The sequence below is a fragment of the Schistocerca serialis genome, chromosome 7, assembly GCF_023864345.2.
Source record: "Schistocerca serialis cubense isolate TAMUIC-IGC-003099 chromosome 7, iqSchSeri2.2, whole genome shotgun sequence".
Taxonomy (NCBI): Eukaryota; Metazoa; Arthropoda; class Insecta; order Orthoptera; family Acrididae; genus Schistocerca; species Schistocerca serialis.
The window spans coordinates 541,283,491-541,307,009 of NC_064644.1; positions in this window are offsets into that span (position 1 = coordinate 541,283,491).

The window sequence follows — 23,519 nt, forward strand, 5'->3', positions numbered from 1 at the left end:
ATCCAACCATTTTCATACTACTTCTCTACTATTCCACTCTCGAATGGCACGCGGGAAAAAGGAACACCTAAATCTTTCCGTTCGAGCTCTGATTTCTCTTATTTTATTATGATGATTATTTCTCCCTACGTAGGTGGGTGTCAACAAAATATTTCCGCATTCGGAATAGAAAGTTGATGATTGAAATTTCGTAAATAGATCTCTCCGCAAAGAAAACTGCCTTTGTTTCAGTGACTGCCACCCCACCTCGCGTACCATATCAGTGACACTCTCACCCCTATTGCGCGGTAACTCGAAACGAGCTGCCTTTCTTTGCACTTTTTCGATGTCCTCCGCCAATCCTACCTGGTAAGGATCCCACACCGCGCAGCAATATTCCAGCAGAGGACGGACAAGGGTAACTGAGGCTGTCTCTTTACTGGGTTTGTCGCATCTTCCAAGTGCTCTGCCATCAAAGCGCAGTCTTTGTTTCGCCTTCCCCACAATATTATCTATGTGGTCTTTCCAATGTAAGTTCCTCGTAATTGTAATTCCTAGATATTTAGTCGAATTGACAGCCCTTAGATTTGTGCGATTTATCGTATACCCAAAATTTATCGGATTTCTTTTAGTACCCATGTGGATGACTTCGCACTTTTCTTTGTTTAGTGCCAATTGCCACTTTTCGCACCATACAGAAATTCTCTCTAGATCATTTTGCAATTGGAATTGATCGTCTGTTGATTTTACTAGACGGTAAATTACAGCGTCATCTGCAAACAACCTAAGAGGGCTGCTCAGATTATCACTTATATCATTTATGTAAATCAGGAGCAGCAGAGGGCCTATGAGATTACCTTGCGGAACGCCAGATATCACTTCTATTTTACTCGATGATTTGCCGTCTATAACTACGAACTGTGACATCTCTGAGAGGAAATCATGAATCCAGTCACACATCTGAGACGATACTCCATATGCACGCAATTTGATTAATAGTCGCTTGTGAGGAACAGTATCAAAAGCCTTCTGGAAGTATAGGAATATGAAATCGATCTGAGATCCCTTGTCGAGAGCACTCATTACTCCATGGGAATAAAGAGCTGGCTGTGTTGCACAAGAACGGTATTTTTTGAATCCGTGTTGGTTATAGCCGGCCCCGGTGGCCAAGCGGTTGTAGGCGCTTCAGTCCCGAACCGCACGACTGCTGCGGTCGCAGGTTCGAATCCTGCCTCGGGCATGGATGTGTGTGATGTCCTGAGGTTAGTTAGGTTTAAGTGGTTCTGAGTTCTATGGGACTGATGACCTCAGATGTTATGTCCCATAGTGCTCGGAGCCATTTGAACCATTTTCGTGTTTGGTTATATATCGACAGTCATTTTCTTCAAGGTGAGTCATAATATTCGAGTACAATATATGCTCCAAAGTCCTACTGCAAATTGAGGTCAGTGATATTGGTCGGTAATTCAATGGGTTACTCCTACTTCCTTTCTTGAATATTGGTGTTACCTGTGCAACTTTCCAGTCTTTAGGAACAGACCTTTCGTCAAGTGAGCGATTGTATATGATTGCTAAGAAAGGCGCTATTGTGTCTGCATACTCTGAAAGGAACCTGATTGGTATACCATCTCGAACGGAAGACTTGCCTTTCTTAAGTGATTTGAGTTGTTTCGCAACACCTAAGATATGTACTTTTATGTCACTCATGCTAACGGCTGTTCTGGTTCCGAATTCTGGAATATTTACTTCGTCTTATTTCGTGAAGGAATTACGGAAAACTGTATTTAGTAACTCTGCTTTAGTGGCACCATCATCGGTAACATTTCAATTGGTATCGCCCAGTGATGGTGTTGACCGGTTTTTGCAACTAGTGTACTTTACATACGACCAGAATCTCTTTGGTTTTTCTACCATATTTTGAGACAATGTTTCATTGTGGAGACTATTAAAAGCATTTCGCATTGACGTCCGCTCTAAATTTCAAGCTTCCGTGAAACTTAACCACTCTTGGGGACAACGATACAATTTTGCACCTAAATTCAGTGGTATAAGTGGATACTGAGGGCAAAAAATGTTGCGAATAGAATTTGTAGTATAGAGGTAGTAAAACGTCATGTCTGATGCGGAAGTTCTACTGCACAAACAGCGGCAAACGTTTTTCGTTTCATGATTATGTGGAGGTATCAGCGAAATAAGCTTTCTGAAAGGTTTGAAATTATGTGTAAAGTTTTCTGCAAGTCGCTAAATAGTCTCTTTCTCAAATACTGGATGAGTCTAGTCAGGGCAATTTGCGCGCCGTGAGTTACACGGTTATAAGATGCATAATAGTTTACAGGAATAATGACACAAGTAGGGCTGTTGCGGAGGGCAGTGAGTTGGGTTTGGATAGCTCAGCTAGTAACAGAATTGCAACACGAAAGCCATTTCCTATACTGTTCTTATTGTGTTATTCCATTAATTTAAGATTATATCTTTTAATGAATACATTATTCCAGGATTTTAACTTTTCAAAACCAGCCAATAAGTATTATCTACTACTGGAAATCATATTTTACTGCCCATGGAAGGTGTTGGACAGGCAACCTGCAATGGTAACGAGTAACCAAGTGACCAGCTGAGCGTTTTAGCCGTTTAGTAACCTATGTTAATTTTTTCGAAATGTTACTGTCTTGTTCGTAAGGGAAACACTTCTATGGATGATTTTTGTCCTCGTGGGGCATCATCAAGAAAACTATAAAAAAAGAAAATGATATTCATCAGGCTGTGGTCCTATCCTTCAAAGCTATACTGGAAACGAACAGATTTACGAGAGATTTAACATCAATATAGTGCAAAAACTTGCATTCGTCAAATCTAACCACAAAATAGTAGGTAACCTTTTTAGAGAAATAATGGCAAGAGTAGTAGTGTACATTGCTCCCCCTAAACTTCCTTTTCTCGCAAATTTATCGTTAGAATTAGCGCAGCTCTTCAAAAAGTGTGATATTAGAATAACATGCGCGACCCATAATAAAATCTAACACAGCTACATACACAACAGGCAGCGTCAGGCATAGGCATTCTGCCTGTGGAGTGAATAAACTGGCACGTTTCGAATGCCCAAAAGCCTACTTACGACAGACATGCAGAATGTTTGAAACTAGACTCCACGAACATATAATCACTAAGAAGTGGAACGTTAAACGACATTCTGCGTTTACAGAACATTTGAAAGAAAGAGGGCTCGAACCATCCACGGTACAATGACTTCAGTTCCAACACCAATCTCCAAAAGACCAAAATCTAAACCTCCATGAGCTGATTGATATGGTAAAGCACTCATATAAACACAGATAATTAGAGCTATACCATGAAGTGATTATGAGAAACCAAAGGTATTGTGACACTATGTCATCAGTTTTTTAAATGCTCAACTGAGTATTACCCGGTTGTAAGTACATATACCCGTAAGTTAAGTACCATGCACAATCAGTTTCTATTAATTTCTTAGCAACGTTTCAGCTGTTGAATAACATCTCTCTTCATGTTCTTATTTATTTATTTACCGTATGGCAATACATATAAAACGATTAGAAAACTGCTACATTTCAACATTTAAACATAGCTCTCCATCATAAAATAACACAAATGACAACAACTGTAACCGGATATCAAAATTTTTATGTATCTGATCACATCACTCCTCATGTGTTGCACTCTGTAAAAATTTTACGTAGGTAGTAGCTCAGTGATGTGCTACGTAATATATCATGTACAGTTTTAGTACCCTCACAGTTTTAATTTTAATCATTATCCTCGTAAGATTAGTTTAGGTTAACACTCTTAATTTGTTTATGCAAACGTGTAATTCAGCGTGTAATCGACGTTGGTACATATGGCAGCCGTTTGATCAGCAAAGAAGGGCAGCACTACCTGTCGTAAATAGCAGACATTTACGTCAAGCGCCATACGCTCGTTAATTATGTTACTTAAATAATGTTTTAGGTTTGCTTTTTTATAAAGTTTTGAAGTAAGTATAGGTAATTGTATTAATTCCTCACAATACGTTTGAGGTAATGTTAAGGGAGAATTTAGCGAATCAACCAACAGCGCGAAGGGTATGCGGTTACGATGCGAAAGTGTAACTCTGGCTCAAACGATTTATTGTTTAGCGTACAACACAGTTTTAGTACCTTTAAGTATGGTCCCATGTCAGCACTGCTTTTTCAACTGACTCCAGTTCGTTGGAGGTAAGGTTTCCAGCGAGCGAAATTTCTTTGTGGTTTTCCCCGCACTGTAGCTTTCTGTAGCTGAATCATTCCGTTCTTTGCCTTGTAGGTACGCACAATGGTCCTCACAGACGTGACGAATGCACATTTTGCAGTATATTAAACTTTACTTTAAGTAAATCCTTAATTTCCAATATAGCTCTGCAGTATAGGACCCTAACCTGATGAACATTATTTCTCTTTTCTTTTAGTTTTTCCTATAAAAGCCAGAGGGTGAAACGCGTTAATAAGGATATTGTTCCTCTGCAACCAAGACTGTTTTTCCTTCGAAATGCTAGTCATGGTTGCTGTACCAGACACGCCACTGAACGGAAAGATACGCTGATTACAGTTATTTTGATTTTTCTTCCCAAACTCTCTTTGTAGCCATGGGTCGCTTGTTAATGTAATTAAATACACAGAATAGTCTCTACTTGTGCTTTGATTTCAACATTCCCGGACACCAAGTGAGGATATTAAGCCTTTCGTACAACGAGAAACGCAGTTATGCTCAGCGGGATCATGAGTACAGAAGCCACCGCTGCTCCAGATTCCGCAAGCAGAAGTCAGCCGTGTCGTCACAGTTACGGAGGCAACACATCAAAAGCGGCGCTTCGCCCGGCGCCTCTTAATGCAGGGCCGCGCTCTGACGTTCTCTCTATGGTTACTCGGCAGCTCAAAGCGCTGCACCAACACGGCACCAATAACTGCGAGCGTTCCCTCTTACACGTCGCTCTGTCTTCTCCCCATTCTCCACCAACACTCCGCCTCCCCCATCTACTTCCATCTATCTCTCTCGCTCTTCCTTTTCAACCTTACCTCCTTTTAAAGCTGCCGTGACTCGCTAGCACACGAAGGTACTACACCGTTTAGAATGCCGCATGTGAGAATACAGTACTGTTGCTGATTACACTGCATATACACGGCGTAAAAAAATGTACGGAGCAAATTGCAGGTTTCATTCCTCACACGTAGACGAAGAAATTACCTTATTTGAACATGGGATTGGACAGAATTTCTTTCCATGTTAAAAATCTTTTTCTCCAACTCATTAAACATGGGAAACACACACGAACAGAACGCACCAGGATACCACATGCAACTCTTCCTCACAGACTGGTTTAAGCCTTCCACTCGGCTCCAAACCAGAGGACCGCGATCGGTTCTGGGAACGATACTACAAATAGTTAGCTCTGATTTCACCCCGCGAGCGAGGCTTTCCGCCTTCACCAATTCCGCCAACCGCCTGTACGAACTGAGGATGACCTCTGAACCCAGACGGCAGGAGTCATTGGTGCCGACATGAGCAAGGCGTTCGATACAGTTCCCCACAGTCGTTTAATGAACAAAGTAAGAGCATATGGACTATCAGACCAATTGTGTGATTGGATTGAGGAGTTCCTAGATAACAGGACGCAGCATGTCATTCTCAATGGAGAGAAGTCTTCCGAAGTAAGAGTGATTTCAGGTGTGCCGCAGGGGAGTGTCATAGGACCGTTGCTATTCACAATATACATAAATGACCTTGTGGATGACATCGGAAGTTCACTGAGGCTTTTTGCGGATGATGCTGTGGTGTATCGAGAGGTTGTAACAATGGAAAATTGTACTGAAATGCAGGAGGATCTGCAGCGAATTGACACATGGTGCAGGGAATGGCAATTGAATCTCAATGTAGACAAGTGTAATGTGCTGCGAATACACAGAAAGAAGGATCCTTTATCATTTAGCTACAAAATAGGTCAGCAACTGGAAGCAGTTAATACCATAAATTATCTGGGAGTACGCATTAGGAGTGATTTAAAATGGAATGATCATATAATGTTCATCGTCGGTAAAGCAGATGCCAGACTGAGATTCATTGGAAGAATCCTAAGGAAATGCAATCCGAAAACAAAGGAAGTAGGTTACAGTACGCTTGTTCGCCCACTGCTTGAATACTGCTCAGCAGTGTGGGATCCGTACCAGATAGGGTTGGTAGAAGATATAAGAGAAGATCCAACGGAGATCAGCGCGCTTCGTTACAGGATCATTTAGTAATCGCGAAAGCGTTACGGAGATGATAGACAAACTCCAGTGGAAGACTCTGCAGGAGAGACGCTCAGTAGCTCGGTACGGGCTTTTGTCAAAGTTTCGAGAACATACCTTCACCGAAGAGTCAAGCAGTATATTGCTCCCTCCTACGTATAACTCGCGAAGAGACCATGAGGATAAAATCAGAGAGATTAGAGCCCACACAGAGGCATACCGACAATCCTTCTTTCCACGAACAATACGAGACTAGAATAGAAGGGAGAACCGATAGAGGTACTCAAGGTACCCTCCGCCACACACCGTCAGGTGGCTTGCGGAGTATGGATGCAGATGTAGATGTAGATGTAGATGTATGCCCTCCGTGAGCATACATGCATCAACCCGTAGTTATAGTGAATCTCGTATGCGCTGAGGCATCACTGGGTTATTGCGTATGGTTTCGCGGCCTTCCATAACACGGGCAAGGAAACTCTGAACATTTTGTACTAGGGTGCCATACGCCAGAGCTTTCAATTGCCCTCGCAGGGTTTAGGTCCGTAGAGCGTAAAGGCCAGCGAATTTGTCCATCTCTACCTATCCATCCGTCACAGAATCTGTTATTTAGAAGCCGACGGAGATTCACATTAAAATGAGGAGGTTCTCCATTGCGCTTGAAATACATGTTTTGTTGCACAGCGAAAGCCACATCTGCTGAAAGATCAGGCAGAACCTTCTCTACGAAATTAGGACAACTTTGTCCGTAGAGCCTGGGTGGGAGAAAGTGACACCCTAGCAGTCACCAGCACTGGAAGAACAACTTTGTTCATAACTTGCATGAATTGCCGCCTTCCGTTGGGGTGTACTCGTCCTTCTAGACATCTCCCGCTCGTGAGTATGAGGCATAAAGGCCTATGTTCCTTAAGACGACGATCAGTGGCTTCAGATGTTTTCCTGTCGTGGCACTGTCATCCTGGAAATCTCTCCCTGAGAGCGAGCGCTGCTGCCTTCAGCTAACCCACACATCAGACGGGCATCTGCCATCTCTGCACTTGTGTACACAGCCATTGCACGAGCCAAGTCTTTGATTAGCTCAAATTGGTAACCCTGTGCTTGCAGTGGTCGTACTGATATCTGAAACATTTGATGTTACCCACATGGCAACAGGGACATGTAAGACAAAACACTGGTGGCGCACAACGTAACCGGACGTCACCAAGAGTTCATGTTCCCCATACTTCTAATGTTCTGTCCTTATGTGTTTCCCATGATTAATGAGTTGGAGAAAATGAGTTATAACATGGAAACTAAACATTTCCAGACCCATATTCACATAATTTCTTTGTACCCCCAGGGGACTTCATCTAGATGTAAGCTGGTGGCGACCGTGGGGCTCCGAGCTGGGTCTGACAATGCTTCCACTTACTTGGTTGGGTCAGGCTCCTTATTTCTCCTTCCCTGTCGGGCCTCCGTTGACCAATTCTTTCTTTTTTCACCACAACGGTATTAGGTTTCGAGGCCCCATGGTGTCTTTCCAATTTTGTTATTCCTATCTCTAACCCAGCTCCTGAGTGGAGACCACTCCTTAAGAAAAGCCAGCAATCCTGTAAGCTGTGAGGGTAACACCGCACGTTGGACGAGAGGCCAGCACACTCTCTTCGTAAAAAAGTTAAACATGCTTTCAAGACAACAAGTAGCCTCGGAAATAGAGGAGGAAACTTGTAGCAGCATTTGGTCCACTATACCTGATCACATAGAACTTCAAAAGAAGTTCAATGTATGAGGAATGTGTCCTGCAATTTATGCCATACGTTTTTGTTGCACCCTCAATACAGACTGAACAAAAAATGCTACCCTTGGAGATCGGCGTGCGACTCTTGTTCAAGGTTCAAGATAAGAAGTTCACCAAGCCAAAGGAGATCGTTTTGAAAACACATTTACGAAAACAAGCAACTGGCAACACCGTAACAACCGCGCGAAGTGGCCGCGCGGTTTCAGGCGCTATGTCACTGATTGCGCGGCCCGTTCACGCCAGAGGTTCGAGTCCTCCCTCGGGCATGGGTCTGTGTGTTGTTCTTAGCGTAACTTTGTTGAAGTAGTATGTAAGTCTAGGGGCTGATGACCTCTGCAGTTTGGTCCCTCAGGAATTCCCACACATTTAAGCATTTGAGCATTTGCAACACCGTCACATGGTGCAGCGCATCATCAAAGAGTACAGAGGAATATACATCACCCCGCATTACCGTACCATCCATCGTAGCTCAGAGTAGACTGCTGGGACATCGCACCCATATACACCATGGAGCTATGGTTCGAATGCTCGTCAGGTACAATTTTTATTTTTTAGATGTCCAAGTTCTCGTCGTTTATTAGTTTTATATCATTTTGTAATGTGGCAACCGCCTATAACGATGCAGTGAGATCTACAAAACTGTATGCACGTGCGTACTAACCGAATGGTGCACAAGTATAACTAGCCCTGTCCAGTTCATGTAGGGTGGCTTTTCCATGGAGTACACAAAAGGCGAATTTGTTGATTTGCTTTTGGTGCTAAGTGTAACTGATAAAGAAGATGCTGCAGCTGCTGCCCTTGCTTATTCTGCACGGTTCCCTCAAAGGCGCCATCCGTATAAAAATGTTTTTCGTCACCTGTAGCAACGCCCTCGGGAAATAGGTGACTTCGTCCACGAATAATGCATAGTGGTTGTCTAATAACTAAACGTACTGGGCAAACAGAAAATCCGATTCTTGGAATCTTTCACCTTTCACCTGTCACCTTGACGAAGTATCCCGACAACCCCAAAAACATACGTTTTTCATATTAGGTGCATTGTGCTGCCACCTACTGCCAGGTACTCCATATGAGCGACCTCAGTAGTCATTAGACATCGAGAGAGAGCAGAATAGGGTGCTCCGCGGTACTCATGGGCGCTACTGCCAGGTACTCCATATGAGCGACCTCAGTAGTCATTAGACATCGTGAGAGAGCAGAATAAGGTGCTCCGCGGTACTCATGGGCTTCGAATGTGGTCAGGTAATTGGGTGTCACTTGTGTCATACGTCAGAACGCGAGATTTCCACACTCCTAAATATCCCTAGGTCCACTGTTTCAGATGTGATAGTGATGTGGAAATGCGAAGAGACACGTACAGCACAAAAGCCTACAGGCCGACCTCGTCTGTTGACTGACAGAGACCGCCAAAAGTTGAAAGAGGATCGTAATGTGTAATAGGTAGACAGACATCTATCCAGACCGTCACACAGGAATTCCGAACTGCATCAGGATCCACCGCAGCTACTGTGAAAGTTAGGCGGGAGGTGAGAAAAACTGGATTTCATGGTCGAGCGGCTGCTCATAAGCCACACATCACTCCGGTAAATGCCAAACGACACCTTGCATGGTGTACGGAGCGTAAACAACCGACGATTGAACAGTGGAATAACTTTGTTTTGAGTGACGGATCACGGGCATATTGTGGCAATCAGATGGCAGAGTTTGGGTATGGCGAATGCCTGGGGAACGTCATCTGCCAGCGTGTGTAGTGCCAACAGTCAAATTCGGAGGCGGTGGTGTTGCGGTGAGGTCGTGTTATTCATGGAGGGGACTTGCACCCCTTGTTGTTTTGCGTGGCACTATCACAGCAAAAGCCTACATTGATGTTTTGCGGAACGTCTTGCTTCCCAGAGTAAACAGCAATTCGGGGATGGCGATCATTCAACATGATTAAGCATCAGATCACAATGCACGCCCTGTGGTGTACTGGTTACACGACAGTAACGTGCGTGTAATGGGCTGTCTTGCACAGGTTCCTGAGCAGAATCCTATAGAAAACATTTGGGATATTTTGGAACGCCGACATTGTGCCAGCCCTCACCGACCGACATCGGTACCTCTCCTCAGTGCAGCACTCCGTGAAAAGTGGGCTGCCATTCCCAAAGAAACCTTCCAGCACCTGATTGAATGTATGCGTGCGAGAGAGGAAGCTGTCATCAAGGCTAAGGATGGGCCAACGCCGTACTGAATTCCAGTATCACCGATGTCCGGATACTTTTGATTTCCGGATACTTTTGATCACATAGTCTATTTCAAGGAAGTTCTAAATATCTCAGAGACAGGCTTTGAAGACCTGCGCGACGAAAAACTGTATCCATATCATTACACGTTAACTCAACAGCGGCCAGAAATCCGCATTCGACGAGTACAGTTTTGTGAATGGCCTTTACACCAAATCTCCAATTAACGAACATTTTATAAGTAACGTATATGGAATGGAGTGACGAGTCTAGCTTCGGCATAAACGTGTGGGCTGGCGTCGTGGGAGGAGCGCATTTGGGCCCTTACCCATTGCCATAAAACTTGAATGCTCGCTTGTATCTTACATTTGTTTGCAATGCTTCACTTTGGCTGAAGCATTAGAAAACGTTCCACTCTGTTTTCGGTGACATCTATGGTTTCAGTATGATAGCGCACAACTACACTTGCGAGTGAATATGAATAGCTATCTATTTAAATGAAGCGTTTCCAGGTAAATGGACTGGTCGTGGATGTCCTATGTTCTAGCCTCCACGTTCCTCGAACTTTAATCCACTATATTTTTATTTCTGGGGACACTTAAAGGAACAAGTTTATAGTACTTACGGATGTACAAGACGTAGCAGCTTGTGTCATGCTGCTTCAGCAATGGTGGATACAGGGCTGTTGCGTAATATTCGGTGGAGTATGATCCAGCTAGTAGAGATGTGTTAACAAATGCAAGGTGTTCGCTTTGAACATCTGTAAGTGGAACATTGCTCGTAAGTGTACGTACTGACTATAAGAAGATGGGCCTGGACATCAAACGTAAAGAATGGAATTATGGTGTGTAGCATCACGTACACTCTAGTATAGCTTAGTTACTGTTTTTCTTTTACCTCAGTACATACAGACTATGTTACTGTATCCACTATTATATTATTATTCTCTTTATTTGTGACATGGAAAAGACAGAGAGGTCGTTTACGTTCCTAAGAAGTTCATGTAATGTCTTAAAGCTTAAATAAAAGTAACCGTAACAGATAGAAATTTACCACTTACTGCTTTGTGGAGATGTATATTGGATACAATTTGATGCTTTAATTGAAGAAAAAGATATGGCGCGAATGCGAATCGATCTTGTGCACTTCTGCATATTCGTTTCCCATGGCACTGTCTCGTCTCACTGATCTAATGGGACAGTCAATTCTCAGAGCAGAATTCATGTTACCTGTTCTTGGCCGCATTTACAACGTTGCCATATCCACGTTTTATCAATCGCATTTAACCTATCGATGGAACTACGTTTTGCTACATACACATTTGCCTTGAATTATAGTGAGGAAACGCATGGTTGCAGCCGAGTGCAACTTTGACCAGATAAGGAAAGCTAATAACTTACTACGTAAAAAATCATTTATTGTCTATAGGAACCAGTTGTTTCACTGTGGCAGAACGCTGTATTTAGTTCCATGGTTTATCTACAGGCAGTTTTAGAACCCATCATACGGTCATGAACAATCATGCCGCCGTGTGTGAATCGAGTAATTTAGCACAATAGTGTAAGTGTACGTTGTAACGTCACCTCAGGAAATACCTAGAGAAACTACCGCTGTATGACTTTTATATAAAATCAGTTCTATAGCTTGTATTACTTCAACTAAAACCCCTGATAGTAAATCAGTACATTTTCCTTCACTAAACTTAAGCAGTTAACCACTCTCAATTTCTTAAAAATATATATTTCTCTGGGCATTACATTATACCTCTTTCGTTTCTCCACATCTCTGTAGCAGATGTCGATGTTAAGTATTTCCAAAAGACTTACGTTTCCCACCAATTTCGTTACTTGGTCAGCGAAATGCTAATGTAATCGAAACGTCTTCTTAATTTTAATTTGGTATGTTTTACCATTCCTGTTTACGTTTTTAGTTCACATCCCAGATTTACTTTCTGCTTGTATGAACAGGAAACATGTTGTTTACAATCTAAAACGACACACAGAGTTACTAAGAAAAGCAGACAAAGGCAATGTAATAGTGTTCATGAATGAAAAGGAGCCCATAAACAAAATGTTAGATTTTTTGATGTGTGACAACTTCATCAACAGGTTCAGTGATCCAACTGCAACGTAAGATAAATATTCAAGAGACACTAACTACATTAGAAGCACATTTGCAAAAGGCCAGAGAAAATAAATTAAAAAGGAAATTTCAAAAGCACCTAATATAAATTCCTCACCTAATGTGCACAAAAAATATTTCTATTACCTTAAGAGTGGCTCCATCCTATCACCTAGCCTTACACACTCACACCTACACACACACACACACACACACACCCAACCACACACACCCACCCACCCACCCGCCCACCCACACACACCCATCCATCCACACATACACACACACACACACACACAGGGGGAGAGAGAGAGAGAGAGAGAGAGAGAGAGAGAGAGACACATTACCAGCTACACACAGCTTTGAAACAATAGGAACCAAGAAAGTTCCTGGGAAGTAATAAATAGGATCAATAACATAGACATCCCACATATGACAAGTTTTATATCAGTGTATACTCGCATTCCCATCAGCAACATCATATGAGGACCAAACCAACAAGGGAACATACCATTCCAAAAACTAAAAATAAGATAAAACAGCACAAAATTACTTTGTATTCAATATAGGGTTTCACTCACAACACAAAGGACCGATGAGAGCATCACCATTTAGTAACATTTTAGTCAATATATTTGTGAAAAGCCTCGAAAATGTCTTAAGATAACTAATAAAGAAAATGGATTACAAATTAATATACTTATCACATAACATGCCTTATTAATTAACCATATACTCAAACAAAAGTGCTGTATTATTAAATAAATAATTTTCAACACAGAATTCATTTTGATTAGAGGCAGAACCCGACAAGATACCAAACTTTCTGGATACAAATGGCAAACAAGACAGCATTACACAACCGCCACAAGCCCTACCATTCATAATCAGTAAAACTATTCATGGACATTCAAACAAGAAATCTTCCGGGTCATGCTTCATAGATGGAACAGATCACTCACAAACAAACAGAATTACAACGCAGGATCTATAAGCAAGAAAATTAGTGGTGGTGAATAAGGTTATCATTCCCATTTAATAGACACACTGAACCAAAAACATATAAATGTTCATTGAATAAACATGTTGAATGGTGACAATAAAGAAGAGCTGAATACACTGGCAATGACCATACACAGGACACATCAGAGTAAAAGTCTACACAACACAAAATGACACTTATTTACCTACAATAATAAAATATTTTACGGAATAGGATACATATTGTATTTATAAAAACAGAACTACAACTGATATACAGATGAAAACAGTAAAAACTCACAGGTAAATTCAGTACATCAAGCTTATCGGAAATTACGTGGAATTCTTGTCTGTCAGCGGATATAGGGAAAACATGCAACGATCTATACTCAGAATATCTCAACGCTCTAAATGTGGCAGCTCCCGTAACACATATGCTGACCACTTAATATCCTACAACCATCACCCAGCTAAAACAGGTTACATTTAAAAATACAAAAGTTCAGTTACAATCTACGCTGTAAACTCTCAAAAGAAGAAAAATTCCACACACAAACAGCATTGTCAGAAGGAAATCCCATTATAAAGGACTACACTAAACTACTCCTATTACACAGTTTGACACATTTCAGGAACACAGCCACACAGAGAAACAAAAAAAAAAAGTAAAAGTTTGGCGCAAAACCGATAATGGAAACAAGTGAACGTCAACGAGAAATAGATATGCAGCAGCAACATAATTGCATTTTTTACAGTGAAAAAGTGTAACTTTCGACTGGAATTTAAAAAAACCGTACCGTGTTTGTGTGTGCATTCCACAACAGATAAACAGATAAACTTGCAAATGAAAACGGGTATTTCGAAAGTAACTCTGAGTAATCGAGAAATGTAGTCTCGCAATATTTTAGCGAAAGAACTGCGTTCATAGATTACGTGATTTGTTTATTCTACAAATCAAAATCACAGTAACGTCATTTAGTAGCCATGACAAGCTACCAGTAACTCTTTCGTCAGCATAATTATTGCTTTGAATGTTTTTGCGTTTATGGAAAGGAATCAGTATACCACTGATAATGCCACGAAGAAGGTGTAACACGTTTTGGCACTTATAAATAATAATCATTCTCCTTACCAGCAGACCTGAATTCCCATAATTTTGAACGAATATTGTTGTTGTTGTTTTTAGACAAAAGATTTGCTTGGTGCAGATCTTACTGCAAAGCCCTCTTGTTGTATCTCTCTTCATCTTCTACATTACTGCTGTGACACACGTTAAACCAATTATCGCTGCTTTCTATACTCAAGTCTTATTCCGTCTTACAGCTACACTACCCATTAAAAAATTACACATTTCTTAGTGCCTCAGGGTGTATCCTATCGAAATATCCCGTATTTTAGGTGAGTTTTGCCGTAAAGCTATTTTGTTGTCGATTCGATCCGTATCTCTTCATTACTTTTCCGATGTACCCAAATAGGTTTTAGGTTTCTAATATAAACCAAATTTCCAAAGCTGCTGTTCTCTTTTTGTCCTTTCCTTTTGCTTAAATCTTCTACTAACTATTGCTGTTAATTACTGTTCATGAGTAAATTATTTTTCATCATATTCATCACTCCTCTCGATTCTGAATTACGGCTAACAATATTACTAATGGATGCATTTATCTTTCCAGATCTTTTCTACCAGCAGCTAGATGTCTTCATTTTCCTTCGACTCGTCCATTGTCGTGTTAGATGGACAGAACAAATGTATCTATATTGATGCAACATTTCCATTACAATCAAGGGTGAACACAGCGGTAGTTGGTGTAGTTTTTAGTTCCTAATGTTTCTATTTTCCCCAGGAATAAATACTATTTATGTGACCTGCGTTGCTAATAGTACTGCTCTTTAGCTACTGACTAACGATGAAAATATCACTTAACTATCACTTATACATTCTTTCTGTCCTGTAGTTTGTTCTCCGACTAAATACCTAGGTCTCGGTGAAGTGATAAACATTAGTCGCCCATCGCTTTGAAGTCTTGATAAACTCGTTCAGCTTGTTTCTCACCGACGTCATAACTAATGTTTAGGGAAGAAATTAAAACTTCTGTTGAAACAATGCATCTTGAGACTCATCATCATCTGTAGATTCTTCAACTGCGGGTTCTATGTATTAGCTAAGATCATAGTACCAACCTTCCTGAATGATGTACAGCCTCTATCCCCCTTACAGTCATTTTTAATTCAAAGTTGTAATCGAAAATCAAGTTTGGAAATATCGAGTCGAACAAACATGCTATCTTTCAGTTTAACGTCTGGTAGATAAATTTCTTACGGAGACGCTTGAAACATTCTACATATTTCGACAAATATTTGCTTAATCCCAAAATTAATATATACGGGGTGTGATAGTGTTTTATTCGCACACACGAGGTTCTGGCACAGAAAATTCATCTTCAAAGGCTTCCGAAAATATCTTGCAAGCCAGTTCATTCCGAAAGTATGCTGATACCTTGACACTGTCCCATCTTTTATTTGAAACTGTATGTGAAGTGCACTGTGTGTTCAAAACGAAACTGGTCCAGAAAATGTTTCATACACCTTAAAATAGGCTGCCCAGCTTGCAACATCTGCCATATTTGTGGATGGTGTAAATGGGTTGCCCATATTAAGGTGCATGAAATATTTTCAAGGCCGGTCCTGTTTTGCCCACATTCTATATCATTAAATTCACTAAAAGTTTCATTTTAACATTACGTTTTACTTGTCAATAAATTTGAAGAAAATGACTTTTTTATTCACTTAGTATTCAGCACATTAAAAACTGTAAGTATTACACGCACTGATTGTATACGTATTTTCAATGTTGGCATGTTAAAAGGTGTGCGACTAGTGCAGATTCATCTTGATGTTCATGTTGATTATAAGAACCAACTCGAGGGCAACCCTGAACTTAAGGCCCCATCACACGCCTGCATTACCATTAATCACTCTATGGAACACTACTGAGTTTGTACAAATTCTTCCTATATCTGGATATCGCTCTAAACCGGGTGCTTCCCAGCTTACCGCTTACCATTAGCCCTGATGTGGAGGACACTATTTTGTTATTACCATTCAACTTGACTGTAATTTGTCCACAATTTACGGCTTTTACATAACGCACAGTGTAATGCATAGGGGCGAACATGATCATTTCGATGTTCATATCAACAGACAAACGTACGATGTCTCTTAGCAGTCCCCGTGTCCCGAGGTCAAAACAGTATGTCGTATTTATTTAGAGTACTTCTACCTGAAAACTACGTATCTACCGAGTTTGTACGTGTACAATAATACATTGCACCGGCATCGATCCCTTTCCACTTCCTCCTAAGGTCTTGCGGAACATTTCGGGAGTTACACTTTGAAACTTTTCCTCAAAATAATTTACGAACGCTTCATTGGTCTCGCACAGACGTAGAATCACAAGGTACTTGATTATTTTTCTTAAAGATTTATCCACAATGACAAGGTTCGGACTGTGATGTGGCTATTTCATTGTTTTTGAATCGCGACCAATGCAGCGGCGTCGAAGTATTTCATCAGGCAATTCACGCATCTGAATAGAAGAGTGTACTGGAAATCCTTCCTGCTCTAACCACACAGGAGCCATGGTTCCCTTGTTTCCGAACTGATGTGTTAACCATGTTTCAACATATCCATATAAGAATTTACAATCACGTTTGCTTAAAAAAAACTGTGGTCCGAATAGGGTTCGTGGTAACATCCCTTTTTATGTTATAATATGATGTGGCTCCTTAAAACTCTTGCACTTAATGGGTATTTTACTAAAGCAAGAAAATCACATTCTCCTGTATGAACTGTGGTATGGCACATGAGCGTTAATAAATAATACTCTTGAGCGAGGTGCGGCATTTGAAAACAGTGTCAACAAATCACAGCAGCTACAAACAGCTCCGTGACGTTGTCAGACTATTTGTTCACAAACATCAGTCAATCCTTTCGTTATCAGCACCTTTCGTAAAACCAGTTGTATCAGTAAAAGAGCAGATTATCTCCTCCAACTGTATAAAATCAGGAGGGATAAGGTGACATCTGAGATAAGTTTTATTGCGAAGGTACTTCACCTTTCATAACGCATCCTTGTTTCGACATTCTTATGAAGACAAACCTTGTAGATAGCTGACCTTACTCCTACAGTGAATTTACAACGTTTCTGCCAACGTGATGGAGACTACAAGCTAAACTCATTGGCGCCGTTGTCTTGGGATACGATGCAATCATCCGCGAGTTATACGCCGCAGTGCTGTACAGGAGGCGGCAACTGCACGTAGTTTCACGTGTCAGCCACCCACGCCCGCGGCGCCCGCAGTAACAGGCTACAGGTTGCCCCCATTGTGCCGCCGCGGCAGCCCCTAAGCTATTGTGCACCAGAATCTCCTGGGGCGCGCATCTTCGCTTTGCTGTGGCCGCACCAGCACAATGTGCTCTGCGGGATGTTTGCCATGTTCCCTGCAGGGGCTCCATACACGCCTATCACCAGAATATACAGTAATATACTTCCTCATTAAGGTCCCCACAATCTACATTTGCTTTTCTATTGTGCAATTCACACTTAAGTTATTTCCCCACGTTATTTCTCTACCGTTGCACTCTGGAGTAGCGCCCGGGAAAAAGGAACACTTAAATCTGTCCGTACAAGCTGTGATTTCTCTTATTTATTACGATGATCATTTCTCCCTTTGTAAGTCGGTGGCAATAACCTATTTTCACGTTCAGAGGAGGAAGCTGGTGACTGAAATTTCGTGAAAAGATCTCGCCGCAACGAAAAACGCCCGTACCGCACAACGGTACTCTAGCAGGGGAAGAACAAACGTCGTGTAGACAGTCCCTTTAGTAAATCTGTTATATATTCAAAGCGTTCTGTCAATAAAATACGGTCATTGGTTTGACTTTCCCACAAAATTATCTGTGCGATCGTTCGAGCTAAGTTGCTCGTAATTGTAATTCCTAAGTATTTAGTTGAATTGACACCCTCTACATTTGGGTTATGTATCACGTAACCGAAATTTAAGGGAATTTTGTTTCATCCTCATATGAATAACTTCATACTTCTCGTTATTCGGAGACAATTGACACTTTTCCCACAGTAAAGATATCATATCTAAGTCATTTTGCAATTCATTTTGATCTTACGATGACTTCACTAGACGGTATACCACAGCATCATCTGCAAACAATCTAAGGGGACTGCTCAGATTGTCTCCTAAACGGCCTGTAACATTTATTTGGCTATCGCCTCATACCACTTTGGTTTCACTCGATGATTTGCCGTCGACTGCCACGTACTATGACATTTATGACAGGAAATTACGAATCCAATCGCACAACTGAAACGATACTCCAAAAACACGCAGTTTCATTAAAAAGCTGTTGTGAGGAACGGTATCAAAAGCCCTTTGGAAATCGAATCGATAGCACCGATTATTTCTTGCGAAAAGGAGCTGGTCGTGTTCCACAAGATCTATATTTTCTTAATTCATGATGACGGTATATCAGTATTTAATACTTTCATTCGATTTCGAAATATCTGATTATATAATTCCTTTGTCTCCATAGGCTTAATATGACATATGTGTCACCACGTTCCTTGGTTCTACATCTACATCTACATCCATACTCCGCAAGCCGCCTGACGGTGTGTGGCGGAGGGTACCTTGAGTACCTCAATCGGTTCTCCCTTCTATTCCATTCTCGTATTGTTCGTGGAAAGAAGGATTGTCGGTATGCCTCTGTGTGGGCTCTAATCACTCTGATTTTATCCTCATGGTCTCTTCGCGAGATATACGTAGGAGGGAGCAATATACTGCTTGACTCTTCGGTGAAGGTAAGTTCTCGAATCTTTGACAAAAGCCCGTACCGAGCTACTGAGCGTCTCTCCTGCAGAGTCTTCCACTGGAGTTTATCTATCATCTCCGTAACGCTTTCGCGATTACTAAATGATCCTGTAACGAAGCGCGCTGCTCTCCGTTGGATCTTCTCTATATCTTCTATCAACCCTATCTGGTACGGATTCCACACTGCTGAGTAGTATTCAAGCAGTGGGCGAACAAGCGTATTGTAACCCACTTCCCTTGTTTTCGGATTGCATTTCCGTAGGATTCTTCCAATGAATCTCAGTCTGGCATCTGCTTTACCGACGATCAACATTATACGATCATTCCGTTTTAAATCACTCCTAATGCGTACTCCCAGATAATTTATGGTATTAACTGCTTCCAGTTGCTGACCTGCTATTTTCTAGCTAAATGATAAAGGATATATCTTTCTGTGTATTCGCAGCACATTACACTTGTCTACATTGAGATTCAGTTGCCATTCCCTGCACCATGCGTCAATTCGCTGCAGATCCTCGTTAAGTACATATGCAAATGTTTATTCATATTTAAGTTTGTCTCACTGAAATGAATCAATGCATGTTAATTTCAATTCTGTGTTATGTTTAAATGCTGTTAGGTCAAAATAGAGTTTGGATCGTTGGTTCATGCGTAATACACGTAGATTTGTACTTTTGTACTTGTAAAAACTTGATGGAAGTCCGTCCGCTTCGAAACTCGCACGGGTGGCTTTCGCGGTCCAACTGCAAGGAGTCTTCGTCGTGGAGTCAGTGGATGGCTAGCTTACAAACTGTTCACATCTAATGAACTGAAGGAGACAAGGAAAGCAGCAATTTACTTGTTGGCGATGAGTCACAATGATACGTTTCGGTGATGACATTGCTATCCTGAGTGAAAGTGAAGAAGAATTAAATGATTTGCTGAACGGAATGAACAGTCTAACGAGTACACAGTATGGTTTGAGAGTAAATCGGAGAAAGACGAAGGTAATGAGAAGTAGTAGAAATGAGAACAGCGAGAAACTTAACATCAGGATTGATGGTCACGAAGTCAATGAAATTAAGGAATTCTGGTACCAAGGCAGTAAAATAACCAACGACGGACGGAGCAAGGAGGACATCAAAAGCAGACTCGCTATGGCAAAAAAGGCATTTCTGGCCAGGAGAAGTCTACTAATATCAAATACCGGCCTTAATTTGAGGAAGAAATTTCTGAGGATGTACGTCTGGAGTACAGCATTGTATGGTAGTGAAACATGGACTGTGGGAAAACCGGAACAGAAGAGAATCGAAGCATTTGAGATGTGGTGCTGTAGACGAATGTTGAAAATTAGGTGGACTGACAAGGTAAGGGATGAGGAGGTTCTACGCAGAATCGGAGAGGAAAGGAATATGTGGAAATCACTGATAAGGAGAAGGGACAGGATGATAGGACATCTGCTAAGACATGAGGGAATACGTCCATGGTACTAGAGAGAGCTGTAGAGGGCAAAAACTGTAGAGGAAGACAGAGATTGGAATACGTCAAGCAAATAATTGAGGACGTAGGTTGCAAGTGCTAATCTGAAATGATGAGGTTAGCACAGGAAAGGAATTCGTGGCGGGCCGCATCAAACCAGTCAGTAGACTGATGACCAAAAAAAAAATGAGTCACAAGAACCAGGCACCAAGAAGATAATTGACAGAGCCTTGACCTCAAGAGCCATGAGTACATTTGCCGCCTTTACTTCTGGCATAGAAGATCGCCACTTCCATCAGCTTAATGTCAGATAAAACTATAGTGAATTAATTGTTTACATAGTCCAGTTCTTCACTTTGTGTGAGATAATAATAGTTTTCAGTTCAACTTAGCGTCGAAAATCTTGAAACACTCTGAATCATTTGTTAATCATTTTACTTAGTGTCTTATTATATTAAACTAAAGAGTATTTATTGTTTTGATAGTCCTCATTACCTTTTGTGGAGTACTAAATCTAGTATTATGCTAGTTTGCTTCTGAAATACTCAGACGTTAATTATCATGAGTGAATAGTTGAAGTTTTAAAAAAGTATACACGGAAAGAAAAGAATTAATTGCTTCATTCGAAGACCTCTATTTGATATAAAAAATACTGGAGTGAAACAGAGATCGTAACAAGTAGTTATTAGCCATTGCTTTTCAAGAACGAACATAACGAACATCTGCTTCATAGGTTTATAACAGTGTTATAATTCATGTATTTGCATTTAAAAGTGTTCCCTTGTTGTGTCTTGCCAAAAGTGTTCAGTCAACTGATAGAATAGTATATGGGTCCCCCTTGACAAATATTGAGGTCGTATTACTCATAAATCATTATTGCAGAAACAAGACATATGTTGAACAGCAAACTTTTTGATATCTTTTATGTTATTTAAAGATTAACTAGCTACAACTGTTCAGGTCATAACAAATTCAGGGACCGCATATTCCACTTTATGAAAGGAAGTATACGGACCACATCAGTCAATATACCCATTTAAAGATCAATTCTATGGTCACGTTTTTCTACAGTTAATTAGTAAAAGCTCCTCAAGTCCCGAAGTAGTTGAGCACTGCCTTTCCTAAACGATTTTTGTAACGAATGTTAGCTCGCTTTTCTGAATTCAGAAAGTACATGTTACTGAGAGACACCTTGTTGCCAGAATACTTTACGTCTAGACCTGCGCTGCTTATGACAAACTGCTGTCCTAAACTTACTAGATTGCGCTGCTGTTTCGTGTTCTATTTGTAACACAGTGTTAGTACCGAGTAAACTCATATACAGGAGTTAACTTTCTTGATGAAAAGTATAAACACTTGGTACCAATTTGCCTAGTTAGGCTGGTGACTGTTCTTTCGTTTACGTCATTATAGTTTACTTTAAAACTACCATAGCCTTGGGTTGAATCTCACTAGCCCTACTACTGCTCCATATCAAATCATAATTTTTGGATGAGGAAAAACATTTCAATATTCTTATCCATTAGCACACGGTCACGATCATTTAAATTTCTTTCATAGGAGTAATACACTAATTAGCTGACATATTATGACCACTACCCACCGTGGCGTTGGATGCCACTTGGTGACGATGCTGGCATGTGACACGGTAACGAAAGTATGTAAGCGGAGCAGACACGGACGGAGGATCTGCAATAGCGAAGATATGGGCTGTAAACGAGGGTATCCAGATTATTATTACGCGGAGCCTGTAGACGAGTCTCGAAAACGGCGAAGCTGGTCGAATGCTCACGTGTAGTGAGGTGAGCATCTACCAAAAGAGATAGAAGGATAGTGAAACTACCACTAGGCACTAAATGGCTGGACGTCCAAGAGTCTTCGCGCAGTGTGGGGTTCGGAGGCGTTGTTTGCTCTGTAATGTATGATATACTGTGATCTGGCATCTGCCGAGAGAGCGCAATGCTGGTACACGCACAAGTGTTTCGGATAACACCGTTCATGGTACTCTGTTGAACATGGAGCTTCGCAGTAGACCACTCCGATGTTTTCAAATGTTGAGCCAACATCGTCAATTACGATTGCGATGGCCATGGGAATATCGGAATTCGACCGTCGATCAATGGAAACATGTCGGCTCTTCGTGTGAGTCGTATTTTTGCTACACTAGGTTGATGGTCGTCTTCACAAACGCCGGCATCGAGGTCAACGACAGTTCGAAACGTGCAGCGTGTCTCGGACGCAGATTGGCGGGAGCTTTATTATGCTGTAGGAGACATGTCCAGTGTTTTCGTGGGACCTGTGGTAGCAATCGAAGACACGCTGAGAGATGCAAACTATCTGCATTCCTTCATGGTTGATGTCTTACCTGACGGCGATGCAAACTTCCATCAGCGTAATTGTCCGTGCCTCCGGTGTTACAGTGGTCTGAGCACCATTCTAGAGAACTCACGTTGATATATCGGTGACTACATTCGCCTAATATAAATCCTATGGAACCCGTCTGGGTTGCTAACAGGCGCCGTCACCACGTACGCAAATCAGCGGCCCATTATTGACCTGAATTACATGGTCTGTGCGTAGACATCTAATGTCACATACCTCCCCACAAACCTACGAACAAATTGTCGGAGCCCTGATACTCAGAAACAGTTATGAATTTCATTCCAAAACAAACAAGTTATTATACAGGTGGTCATTATGTATTGGATCATCAATGTAGTAACAACAAATCGCTATAGTAATAGTAGCCGGAAATGTTATAAATAGACCGTTATGCATAATAGGTAATGCATAATGTTCAATGACAGGATACGTTCCAGATTTCTAC